Genomic DNA, 13,386 nt, shown 5'->3' on the forward strand with positions numbered 1-13,386 from the left:
CATCCGCTCAAAACTTCACTTAGTAAAAGAGCTCTTTCCACCGCTGGACCTAAACTCTGGAACTCTCTCCCTCCTGACCTAAGGTTGGAATAATCGACTCCCACCTTTAAAAAGAGACTCAAGACTTGGTTGTTTAATCAAGCATTCTCCTAATCCCAATAACTATTCTGAACTTTTCAATATTCGACCTCAGGCCCGACTCTGTCAATTTCCGAATATATATTCTCCTATATTATATTGTATTTAAATTGTACTTTCCTTGCTCCGTTGAAGTTATTTATTGCTCTCATTAAGTTATTTTATTTATTTCCAAGTTAAATCTACCCTGTTCTCTGTAAGACATTATTCTACATTCTGTCAATTTTATTGTTACAATGTAAACCGATTGATTAGCAACTTTGTTGCTAGAACTTTGGTATATAAAACTGTTAAATAAATAAATAAATAAATAAATAAATAAATATAAAGAGCTCTTGGTATACAGAGCTAAATAGTAAAGTAAATATTAAGAAGAGATAAAAGTTAGCAGAATAAAAGGATGACAAGCCCAACATGTTAGGAACACTCAGCCTTCCATCCTCGAATCAGATGCGATACCGTATATCACCTAGCGTTATTAGAATAATAGGTTTCCATAGCACCTTCCCTTCTCATTTCAGTATTCAAAATCTTGCATTATCTATCGTGGAGGGTCCTGTTTTTAACGAAAGCAAGAGACACAAACAGGTAAGGCACAAACAACGTCCTTGTATTGAGGACCGTAGTCGGCAGGATTCGAACCTGCGAGGGGAGACCCCAATGGATTTCGAGTCCATCGCCTTAACCACTCGGCCACGACTACAAGCTGGCCGATTGCAGCTCCCAGAGTCATGTCTTTAACATGAGCGTTTGGATTAGACATATGAAGAGGAAGAGATTTCTGTGTGGGATTAGCGAAGGTATATTTGCATATATATTTTTTTACATGGTGGGAAAGGATGTTTAGTGAAGGATACAATGGCAGGAGTAGGTGTGAAAAGGAAAGGGATGGGGAAAGTGTTTAGAAAAGAAGTGAGGGAGTGTCAGGGAGAACATGAGCATAAAGTAGGCGTGAGAGCGTACGTCCATCTGGAGCAGGAGAAAGCAAGGTGCTTATATGTGGAGGGCTGGAGCAGATGTCTGGAAGTAGAGTGGGCATTTGTGTCTCTTTCCCTCATCTCACTTTTGTCCTGTCTTTCCTTCACGTCTCTGTTTTCTCTTCTCTCTCTGTTCCTATTTCAAAACTCTCCCTCTCCTCTCTCCCCTCACCACCTATTACCCCCCTGTCCTTCCATATACTGCACTAAGGCTTGATTTGTAAAGCAAAGAAAAAGAATATTTTTAAAATGAAAAATTCCGAGTACAAAGCTCTGAAAGCAATGGATATCTTGAGAAGTGAATGTCTCTTGGTCAATCCAACTTCTTTTAATCAAGAACTTCATCAGCGTAGGATGTGTAAACATTTGACTTGGTGTGAGGTACAAATGACCTGTAATAAGAAAATAATCAGACCAGGGGAGAAGGATAACTCAGGACTATCCAATGCTGATTTATAAGGAGATGGAAATGGAGACAACATTCTTCTCCCCCAAGCATTGGTTCCCTTTTTCACTGCTTCTCCTCATGCATTCACATCCAGAAGGAGATGGGCTGGAGCAAAATGGTTGTTCGCTGCTCTCTTATACAGTAAGTGCTCCCTGCTCCATCCTCTCTTTTCCTGTCCACCACATTGCTGCCCAGGGGAAAGGGGACATGAGCCACATTTTATTTATAAAAGAGAAACATCTTGAGCTGCAAATTAACTACTCTGAATATTGCTTGGCGGTGCCTACAGTCAAGTTACTGAGAGATTTAAAAAAATGACCGTGTGGATGTAGTTGTGGCCGAGTGGTTAAGGCGATGGATTAGAAATCCATTGGGGTCTCCCCGCGCAGGTTCGAGTCCTGCCAACTACGAATGTTCATGCTCCAGACGGCAAGGACAGATTGACATTAATAGTATGGACGATATCTGCTAGCATTTTATGATCTGCATCTGAGCAGTATTGCACTTTTCTAATACATTCAAATTTTAAAGTGGATCGTGCAGATGGACTCAAATTCCAGAATATAATATGACAACACATTTTAGTGTTTTTGCTCTCTCGGCAGAATCCAGGCAGTGCCAAGGCATGGGACACTTCTCTTACACAGCTGGAGAAACTTAGAGCTTTCGTGGAGAGAAAGAATTCTAAAGGGGGTGGTGGTGCTGGTGGAAAGGATTCCAGATTCAGGATAGACCAACTTGTGTGCAGATATTAATGAAGGATTGTTGCCATAGATCCTGCAACAAGCACATACTGGGATATGGCTTTCAAGTCCGACCTTTGAAAGCCACAGCTTTATAGAAAGATGGAAAAAAGAGAAGGAGCATGTTGCTAACAACATGCATGCGTGTGAGACAGAATTAGCGCTTGATCATTTGAGGGTTGTTGTTTTTTTTTTTTTTCATTCGTGCTCCTCTCCTTACCTACTGCCAATTCCTTCCCATGCTCACTTACTTTCTTGGTATTGGTAAGGCTTCCCCATTTCCAGATGGTCTGCCGTAGCTTTTAGTTGTGTGTGAGTCCTATTGGGACAGCCGGCTGATGTTCATTGATATTGTAGGTGAATATCCCTGTCACTTGAACAGATTGAGTTCAGAAGTCCTCATGTTCCAAGCAGCTCGGGGAGATGAGAGTGAATTAAACACATTGGGGAGGGGAAGCTGGTTTTTGATTACACATCAACTGCTTGGTCTACCCGCTAACACTTTGAAACCTCTTCAATTATTACAAAATGCCACTGCGAGGATTCTAACCAAATCCAACAAAAGGGATCATATTACACCCATCTTAAAGAACCTTCACTGGCTCCCCATCAATCAGAGAATCTTCTATAAAACCTTAACTATAATCCACAAAGCCATCAAAAACTCTTCTCCAATTGAACTCACCATCCCTTTACAACTACACACCTCTTCCCGTCCAACGAGGCTAGCCCAGAGAGGCACGCTAAAGGCCCATCCGCTCAAAACTTCACTTAGTAAAAGAGCTCTTTCCACCGCTGGACCTAAACTCTGGAACTCTCTCCCTCCTGACCTAAGGTTGGAATAATCGACTCCCACCTTTAAAAAGAGACTCAAGACTTGGTTGTTTAATCAAGCATTCTCCTAATCCCAATAACTATTCTGAACTTTTCAATATTCGACCTCAGGCCCGACTCTGTCAATTTCCGAATATATATTCTCCTATATTATATTGTATTTAAATTGTACTTTCCTTGCTCCGTTGAAGTTATTTATTGCTCTCATTAAGTTATTTTATTTATTTCCAAGTTAAATCTACCCTGTTCTCTGTAAGACATTATTCTACATTCTGTCAATTTTATTGTTACAATGTAAACCGATTGATTAGCAACTTTGTTGCTAGAACTTTGGTATATAAAACTGTTAAATAAATAAATAAATAAATAAATAAATAAATATAAAGAGCTCTTGGTATACAGAGCTAAATAGTAAAGTAAATATTAAGAAGAGATAAAAGTTAGCAGAATAAAAGGATGACAAGCCCAACATGTTAGGAACACTCAGCCTTCCATCCTCGAATCAGATGCGATACCGTATATCACCTAGCGTTATTAGAATAATAGGTTTCCATAGCACCTTCCCTTCTCATTTCAGTATTCAAAATATTGCATTATCTATCGTGGAGGGTCCTGTTTTTAACGAAAGCAAGAGACACAAACAGGTAAGGCACAAACAACGTCCTTGTATTGAGGACCGTAGTCGGCAGGATTCGAACCTGCGAGGGGAGACCCCAATGGATTTCGAGTCCATCGCCTTAACCACTCGGCCACGACTACAAGCTGGCCGATTGCAGCTCCCAGAGTCATGTCTTTAACATGAGCGTTTGGATTAGACATATGAAGAGGAAGAGATTTCTGTGTGGGATTAGCGAAGGTATATTTGCATATATATTTTTTTACATGGTGGGAAAGGATGTTTAGTGAAGGATACAATGGCAGGAGTAGGTGTGAAAAGGAAAGGGATGGGGAAAGTGTTTAGAAAAGAAGTGAGGGAGTGTCAGGGAGAACATGAGCATAAAGTAGGCGTGAGAGCGTACGTCCATCTGGAGCAGGAGAAAGCAAGGTGCTTATATGTGGAGGGCTGGAGCAGATGTCTGGAAGTAGAGTGGGCATTTGTGTCTCTTTCCCTCATCTCACTTTTGTCCTGTCTTTCCTTCACGTCTCTGTTTTCTCTTCTCTCTCTGTTCCTATTTCAAAACTCTCCCTCTCCTCTCTCCCCTCACCACCTATTACCCCCCTGTCCTTCCATATACTGCACTAAGGCTTGATTTGTAAAGCAAAGAAAAAGAATATTTTTAAAATGAAAAATTCCGAGTACAAAGCTCTGAAAGCAATGGATATCTTGAGAAGTGGCCTTAACCACTCGGCCACGACTACAAGCTGGCCGATTGCAGCTCCCAGAGTCATGTCTTTAACATGAGCGTTTGGATTAGACATATGAAGAGGAAGAGATTTCTGTGTGGGATTAGCGAAGGTATATTTGCATATATATTTTTTTACATGGTGGGAAAGGATGTTTAGTGAAGGATACAATGGCAGGAGTAGGTGTGAAAAGGAAAGGGATGGGGAAAGTGTTTAGAAAAGAAGTGAGGGAGTGTCAGGGAGAACATGAGCATAAAGTAGGCGTGAGAGCGTACGTCCATCTGGAGCAGGAGAAAGCAAGGTGCTTATATGTGGAGGGCTGGAGCAGATGTCTGGAAGTAGAGTGGGCATTTGTGTCTCTTTCCCTCATCTCACTTTTGTCCTGTCTTTCCTTCACGTCTCTGTTTTCTCTTCTCTCTCTGTTCCTATTTCAAAACTCTCCCTCTCCTCTCTCCCCTCACCACCTATTACCCCCCTGTCCTTCCATATACTGCACTAAGGCTTGATTTGTAAAGCAAAGAAAAAGAATATTTTTAAAATGAAAAATTCCGAGTACAAAGCTCTGAAAGCAATGGATATCTTGAGAAGTGGCCTTAACCACTCGGCCACGACTACAAGCTGGCTGATTGCAGCTCCCAGAGTCATGTCTTTAACATGAGCGTTTGGATTAGACATATGAAGAGGAAGAGATTTCTGTGTGGGATTAGCGAAGGTATATTTGCATATATATTTTTTTACATGGTGGGAAAGGATGTTTAGTGAAGGATACAATGGCAGGAGTAGGTGTGAAAAGGAAAGGGATGGGGAAAGTGTTTAGAAAAGAAGTGAGGGAGTGTCAGGGAGAACATGAGCATAAAGTAGGCGTGAGAGCGTACGTCCATCTGGAGCAGGAGAAAGCAAGGTGCTTATATGTGGAGGGCTGGAGCAGATGTCTGGAAGTAGAGTGGGCATTTGTGTCTCTTTCCCTCATCTCACTTTTGTCCTGTCTTTCCTTCACGTCTCTGTTTTCTCTTCTCTCTCTGTTCCTATTTCAAAACTCTCCCTCTCCTCTCTCCCCTCACCACCTATTACCCCCCTGTCCTTCCATATACTGCACTAAGGCTTGATTTGTAAAGCAAAGAAAAAGAATATTTTTAAAATGAAAAATTCCGAGTACAAAGCTCTGAAAGCAATGGATATCTTGAGAAGTGAATGTCTCTTGGTCAATCCAACTTCTTTTAATCAAGAACTTCATCAGCGTAGGATGTGTAAACATTTGACTTGGTGTGAGGTACAAATGACCTGTAATAAGAAAATAATCAGACCAGGGGAGAAGGATAACTCAGGACTATCCAATGCTGATTTATAAGGAGATGGAAATGGAGACAACATTCTTCTCCCCCAAGCATTGGTTCCCTTTTTCACTGCTTCTCCTCATGCATTCACATCCAGAAGGAGATGGGCTGGAGCAAAATGGTTGTTCGCTGCTCTCTTATACAGTAAGTGCTCCCTGCTCCATCCTCTCTTTTCCTGTCCACCACATTGCTGCCCAGGGGAAAGGGGACATGAGCCACATTTTATTTATAAAAGAGAAACATCTTGAGCTGCAAATTAACTACTCTGAATATTGCTTGGCGGTGCCTACAGTCAAGTTACTGAGAGATTTAAAAAAATGACCGTGTGGATGTAGTTGTGGCCGAGTGGTTAAGGCGATGGATTAGAAATCCATTGGGGTCTCCCCGCGCAGGTTCGAGTCCTGCCAACTACGAATGTTCATGCTCCAGACGGCAAGGACAGATTGACATTAATAGTATGGACGATATCTGCTAGCATTTTATGATCTGCATCTGAGCAGTATTGCACTTTTCTAATACATTCAAATTTTAAAGTGGATCGTGCAGATGGACTCAAATTCCAGAATATAATATGACAACACATTTTAGTGTTTTTGCTCTCTCGGCAGAATCCAGGCAGTGCCAAGGCATGGGACACTTCTCTTACACAGCTGGAGAAACTTAGAGCTTTCGTGGAGAGAAAGAATTCTAAAGGGGGTGGTGGTGCTGGTGGAAAGGATTCCAGATTCAGGATAGACCAACTTGTGTGCAGATATTAATGAAGGATTGTTGCCATAGATCCTGCAACAAGCACATACTGGGATATGGCTTTCAAGTCCGACCTTTGAAAGCCACAGCTTTATAGAAAGATGGAAAAAAGAGAAGGAGCATGTTGCTAACAACATGCATGCGTGTGAGACAGAATTAGCGCTTGATCATTTGAGGGTTGTTGTTTTTTTTTTTTTTCATTCGTGCTCCTCTCCTTACCTACTGCCAATTCCTTCCCATGCTCACTTACTTTCTTGGTATTGGTAAGGCTTCCCCATTTCCAGATGGTCTGCCGTAGCTTTTAGTTGTGTGTGAGTCCTATTGGGACAGCCGGCTGATGTTCATTGATATTGTAGGTGAATATCCCTGTCACTTGAACAGATTGAGTTCAGAAGTCCTCATGTTCCAAGCAGCTCGGGGAGATGAGAGTGAATTAAACACATTGGGGAGGGGAAGCTGGTTTTTGATTACACATCAACTGCTTGGTCTACCCGCTAACACTTTGAAACCTCTTCAATTATTACAAAATGCCACTGCGAGGATTCTAACCAAATCCAACAAAAGGGATCATATTACACCCATCTTAAAGAACCTTCACTGGCTCCCCATCAATCAGAGAATCTTCTATAAAACCTTAACTATAATCCACAAAGCCATCAAAAACTCTTCTCCAATTGAACTCACCATCCCTTTACAACTACACACCTCTTCCCGTCCAACGAGGCTAGCCCAGAGAGGCACGCTAAAGGCCCATCCGCTCAAAACTTCACTTAGTAAAAGAGCTCTTTCCACCGCTGGACCTAAACTCTGGAACTCTCTCCCTCCTGACCTAAGGTTGGAATAATCGACTCCCACCTTTAAAAAGAGACTCAAGACTTGGTTGTTTAATCAAGCATTCTCCTAATCCCAATAACTATTCTGAACTTTTCAATATTCGACCTCAGGCACGACTCTGTCAATTTCCGAATATATATTCTCCTATATTATATTGTATTTAAATTGTACTTTCCTTGCTCCGTTGAAGTTATTTATTGCTCTCATTAAGTTATTTTATTTATTTCCAAGTTAAATCTACCCTGTTCTCTGTAAGACATTATTCTACATTCTGTCAATTTTATTGTTACAATGTAAACCGATTGATTAGCAACTTTGTTGCTAGAACTTTGGTATATAAAACTGTTAAATAAATAAATAAATAAATAAATAAATAAATAAATAAATATAAAGAGCTCTTGGTATACAGAGCTAAATAGTAAAGTAAATATTAAGAAGAGATAAAAGTTAGCAGAATAAAAGGATGACAAGCCCAACATGTTAGGAACACTCAGCCTTCCATCCTCGAATCAGATGCGATACCGTATATCACCTAGCGTTATTAGAATAATAGGTTTCCATAGCACCTTCCCTTCTCATTTCAGTATTCAAAATATTGCATTATCTATCGTGGAGGGTCCTGTTTTTAACGAAAGCAAGAGACACAAACAGGTAAGGCACAAACAACGTCCTTGTATTGAGGACCGTAGTCGGCAGGATTCGAACCTGCGAGGGGAGACCCCAATGGATTTCGAGTCCATCGCCTTAACCACTCGGCCACGACTACAAGCTGGCCGATTGCAGCTCCCAGAGTCATGTCTTTAACATGAGCGTTTGGATTAGACATATGAAGAGGAAGAGATTTCTGTGTGGGATTAGCGAAGGTATATTTGCATATATATTTTTTTACATGGTGGGAAAGGATGTTTAGTGAAGGATACAATGGCAGGAGTAGGTGTGAAAAGGAAAGGGATGGGGAAAGTGTTTAGAAAAGAAGTGAGGGAGTGTCAGGGAGAACATGAGCATAAAGTAGGCGTGAGAGCGTACGTCCATCTGGAGCAGGAGAAAGCAAGGTGCTTATATGTGGAGGGCTGGAGCAGATGTCTGGAAGTAGAGTGGGCATTTGTGTCTCTTTCCCTCATCTCACTTTTGTCCTGTCTTTCCTTCACGTCTCTGTTTTCTCTTCTCTCTCTGTTCCTATTTCAAAACTCTCCCTCTCCTCTCTCCCCTCACCACCTATTACCCCCCTGTCCTTCCATATACTGCACTAAGGCTTGATTTGTAAAGCAAAGAAAAAGAATATTTTTAAAATGAAAAATTCCGAGTACAAAGCTCTGAAAGCAATGGATATCTTGAGAAGTGGCCTTAACCACTCGGCCACGACTACAAGCTGGCCTGATTGCAGCTCCCAGAGTCATGTCTTTAACATGAGCGTTTGGATTAGACATATGAAGAGGAAGAGATTTCTGTGTGGGATTAGCGAAGGTATATTTGCATATATATTTTTTTACATGGTGGGAAAGGATGTTTAGTGAAGGATACAATGGCAGGAGTAGGTGTGAAAAGGAAAGGGATGGGGAAAGTGTTTAGAAAAGAAGTGAGGGAGTGTCAGGGAGAACATGAGCATAAAGTAGGCGTGAGAGCGTACGTCCATCTGGAGCAGGAGAAAGCAAGGTGCTTATATGTGGAGGGCTGGAGCAGATGTCTGGAAGTAGAGTGGGCATTTGTGTCTCTTTCCCTCATCTCACTTTTGTCCTGTCTTTCCTTCACGTCTCTGTTTTCTCTTCTCTCTCTGTTCCTATTTCAAAACTCTCCCTCTCCTCTCTCCCCTCACCACCTATTACCCCCCTGTCCTTCCATATACTGCACTAAGGCTTGATTTGTAAAGCAAAGAAAAAGAATATTTTTAAAATGAAAAATTCCGAGTACAAAGCTCTGAAAGCAATGGATATCTTGAGAAGTGGCCTTAACCACTCGGCCACGACTACAAGCTGGCCTGATTGCAGCTCCCAGAGTCATGTCTTTAACATGAGCGTTTGGATTAGACATATGAAGAGGAAGAGATTTCTGTGTGGGATTAGCGAAGGTATATTTGCATATATATTTTTTTACATGGTGGGAAAGGATGTTTAGTGAAGGATACAATGGCAGGAGTAGGTGTGAAAAGGAAAGGGATGGGGAAAGTGTTTAGAAAAGAAGTGAGGGAGTGTCAGGGAGAACATGAGCATAAAGTAGGCGTGAGAGCGTACGTCCATCTGGAGCAGGAGAAAGCAAGGTGCTTATATGTGGAGGGCTGGAGCAGATGTCTGGAAGTAGAGTGGGCATTTGTGTCTCTTTCCCTCATCTCACTTTTGTCCTGTCTTTCCTTCACGTCTCTGTTTTCTCTTCTCTCTCTGTTCCTATTTCAAAACTCTCCCTCTCCTCTCTCCCCTCACCACCTATTACCCCCCTGTCCTTCCATATACTGCACTAAGGCTTGATTTGTAAAGCAAAGAAAAAGAATATTTTTAAAATGAAAAATTCCGAGTACAAAGCTCTGAAAGCAATGGATATCTTGAGAAGTGAATGTCTCTTGGTCAATCCAACTTCTTTTAATCAAGAACTTCATCAGCGTAGGATGTGTAAACATTTGACTTGGTGTGAGGTACAAATGACCTGTAATAAGAAAATAATCAGACCAGGGGAGAAGGATAACTCAGGACTATCCAATGCTGATTTATAAGGAGATGGAAATGGAGACAACATTCTTCTCCCCCAAGCATTGGTTCCCTTTTTCACTGCTTCTCCTCATGCATTCACATCCAGAAGGAGATGGGCTGGAGCAAAATGGTTGTTCGCTGCTCTCTTATACAGTAAGTGCTCCCTGCTCCATCCTCTCTTTTCCTGTCCACCACATTGCTGCCCAGGGGAAAGGGGACATGAGCCACATTTTATTTATAAAAGAGAAACATCTTGAGCTGCAAATTAACTACTCTGAATATTGCTTGGCGGTGCCTACAGTCAAGTTACTGAGAGATTTAAAAAAATGACCGTGTGGATGTAGTTGTGGCCGAGTGGTTAAGGCGATGGATTAGAAATCCATTGGGGTCTCCCCGCGCAGGTTCGAGTCCTGCCAACTACGAATGTTCATGCTCCAGACGGCAAGGACAGATTGACATTAATAGTATGGACGATATCTGCTAGCATTTTATGATCTGCATCTGAGCAGTATTGCACTTTTCTAATACATTCAAATTTTAAAGTGGATCGTGCAGATGGACTCAAATTCCAGAATATAATATGACAACACATTTTAGTGTTTTTGCTCTCTCGGCAGAATCCAGGCAGTGCCAAGGCATGGGACACTTCTCTTACACAGCTGGAGAAACTTAGAGCTTTCGTGGAGAGAAAGAATTCTAAAGGGGGTGGTGGTGCTGGTGGAAAGGATTCCAGATTCAGGATAGACCAACTTGTGTGCAGATATTAATGAAGGATTGTTGCCATAGATCCTGCAACAAGCACATACTGGGATATGGCTTTCAAGTCCGACCTTTGAAAGCCACAGCTTTATAGAAAGATGGAAAAAAGAGAAGGAGCATGTTGCTAACAACATGCATGCGTGTGAGACAGAATTAGCGCTTGATCATTTGAGGGTTGTTGTTTTTTTTTTTTTTCATTCGTGCTCCTCTCCTTACCTACTGCCAATTCCTTCCCATGCTCACTTACTTTCTTGGTATTGGTAAGGCTTCCCCATTTCCAGATGGTCTGCCGTAGCTTTTAGTTGTGTGTGAGTCCTATTGGGACAGCCGGCTGATGTTCATTGATATTGTAGGTGAATATCCCTGTCACTTGAACAGATTGAGTTCAGAAGTCCTCATGTTCCAAGCAGCTCGGGGAGATGAGAGTGAATTAAACACATTGGGGAGGGGAAGCTGGTTTTTGATTACACATCAACTGCTTGGTCTACCCGCTAACACTTTGAAACCTCTTCAATTATTACAAAATGCCACTGCGAGGATTCTAACCAAATCCAACAAAAGGGATCATATTACACCCATCTTAAAGAACCTTCACTGGCTCCCCATCAATCAGAGAATCTTCTATAAAACCTTAACTATAATCCACAAAGCCATCAAAAACTCTTCTCCAATTGAACTCACCATCCCTTTACAACTACACACCTCTTCCCGTCCAACGAGGCTAGCCCAGAGAGGCACGCTAAAGGCCCATCCGCTCAAAACTTCACTTAGTAAAAGAGCTCTTTCCACCGCTGGACCTAAACTCTGGAACTCTCTCCCTCCTGACCTAAGGTTGGAATAATCGACTCCCACCTTTAAAAAGAGACTCAAGACTTGGTTGTTTAATCAAGCATTCTCCTAATCCCAATAACTATTCTGAACTTTTCAATATTCGACCTCAGGCCCGACTCTGTCAATTTCCGAATATATATTCTCCTATATTATATTGTATTTAAATTGTACTTTCCTTGCTCCGTTGAAGTTATTTATTGCTCTCATTAAGTTATTTTATTTATTTCCAAGTTAAATCTACCCTGTTCTCTGTAAGACATTATTCTACATTCTGTCAATTTTATTGTTACAATGTAAACCGATTGATTAGCAACTTTGTTGCTAGAACTTTGGTATATAAAACTGTTAAATAAATAAATAAATAAATAAATAAATAAATATAAAGAGCTCTTGGTATACAGAGCTAAATAGTAAAGTAAATATTAAGAAGAGATAAAAGTTAGCAGAATAAAAGGATGACAAGCCCAACATGTTAGGAACACTCAGCCTTCCATCCTCGAATCAGATGCGATACCGTATATCACCTAGCGTTATTAGAATAATAGGTTTCCATAGCACCTTCCCTTCTCATTTCAGTATTCAAAATATTGCATTATCTATCGTGGAGGGTCCTGTTTTTAACGAAAGCAAGAGACACAAACAGGTAAGGCACAAACAACGTCCTTGTATTGAGGACCGTAGTCGGCAGGATTCGAACCTGCGAGGGGAGACCCCAATGGATTTCGAGTCCATCGCCTTAACCACTCGGCCACGACTACAAGCTGGCCGATTGCAGCTCCCAGAGTCATGTCTTTAACATGAGCGTTTGGATTAGACATATGAAGAGGAAGAGATTTCTGTGTGGGATTAGCGAAGGTATATTTGCATATATATTTTTTTACATGGTGGGAAAGGATGTTTAGTGAAGGATACAATGGCAGGAGTAGGTGTGAAAAGGAAAGGGATGGGGAAAGTGTTTAGAAAAGAAGTGAGGGAGTGTCAGGGAGAACATGAGCATAAAGTAGGCGTGAGAGCGTACGTCCATCTGGAGCAGGAGAAAGCAAGGTGCTTATATGTGGAGGGCTGGAGCAGATGTCTGGAAGTAGAGTGGGCATTTGTGTCTCTTTCCCTCATCTCACTTTTGTCCTGTCTTTCCTTCACGTCTCTGTTTTCTCTTCTCTCTCTGTTCCTATTTCAAAACTCTCCCTCTCCTCTCTCCCCTCACCACCTATTACCCCCCTGTCCTTCCATATACTGCACTAAGGCTTGATTTGTAAAGCAAAGAAAAAGAATATTTTTAAAATGAAAAATTCCGAGTACAAAGCTCTGAAAGCAATGGATATCTTGAGAAGTGGCCTTAACCACTCGGCCACGACTACAAGCTGGCCGATTGCAGCTCCCAGAGTCATGTCTTTAACATGAGCGTTTGGATTAGACATATGAAGAGGAAGAGATTTCTGTGTGGGATTAGCGAAGGTATATTTGCATATATATTTTTTTACATGGTGGGAAAGGATGTTTAGTGAAGGATACAATGGCAGGAGTAGGTGTGAAAAGGAAAGGGATGGGGAAAGTGTTTAGAAAAGAAGTGAGGGAGTGTCAGGGAGAACATGAGCATAAAGTAGGCGTGAGAGCGTACGTCCATCTGGAGCAGGAGAAAGCAAGGTGCTTATATGTGGAGGGCTGGAGCAGATGTCTGGAAGTAGAGTGGGCATTTGTGTCTCTTTCCCTCATCTCACT

The 13,386-nt window shown here is 41.6% G+C and overlaps 7 non-coding genes across 7 annotated transcripts; 3 read left to right on the forward strand and 4 right to left on the reverse strand.

The window, feature by feature from the left end:
* Positions 1-759: 759 nt before the first annotated feature.
* On the reverse strand, positions 760-841 carry TRNAS-CGA. Its single transcript has one exon. It is a non-coding gene; the product is annotated as a tRNA-Ser (tRNA).
* Positions 842-1,891: 1,050 nt separating this feature from the next.
* TRNAS-AGA lies at positions 1,892-1,973 on the forward strand. Its single transcript has one exon. It is a non-coding gene; the product is annotated as a tRNA-Ser (tRNA).
* A 1,844-nt stretch (positions 1,974-3,817) lies between these two features.
* On the reverse strand, positions 3,818-3,899 carry TRNAS-CGA. Its single transcript has one exon. It is a non-coding gene; the product is annotated as a tRNA-Ser (tRNA).
* Positions 3,900-6,149: 2,250 nt separating this feature from the next.
* On the forward strand, positions 6,150-6,231 carry TRNAS-AGA. The gene has a single exon. It is a non-coding gene; the product is annotated as a tRNA-Ser (tRNA).
* Positions 6,232-8,083: 1,852 nt separating this feature from the next.
* Positions 8,084-8,165, reverse strand: TRNAS-CGA. The gene has a single exon. It is a non-coding gene; the product is annotated as a tRNA-Ser (tRNA).
* A 2,252-nt stretch (positions 8,166-10,417) lies between these two features.
* On the forward strand, positions 10,418-10,499 carry TRNAS-AGA. The gene has a single exon. It is a non-coding gene; the product is annotated as a tRNA-Ser (tRNA).
* A 1,844-nt stretch (positions 10,500-12,343) lies between these two features.
* TRNAS-CGA lies at positions 12,344-12,425 on the reverse strand. Its single transcript has one exon. It is a non-coding gene; the product is annotated as a tRNA-Ser (tRNA).
* Positions 12,426-13,386: the final 961 nt, after the last annotated feature.

This window comes from Rhinatrema bivittatum, chromosome 16 (assembly GCF_901001135.1).
Source record: "Rhinatrema bivittatum chromosome 16, aRhiBiv1.1, whole genome shotgun sequence".
Taxonomy (NCBI): domain Eukaryota; kingdom Metazoa; phylum Chordata; class Amphibia; order Gymnophiona; family Rhinatrematidae; genus Rhinatrema; species Rhinatrema bivittatum.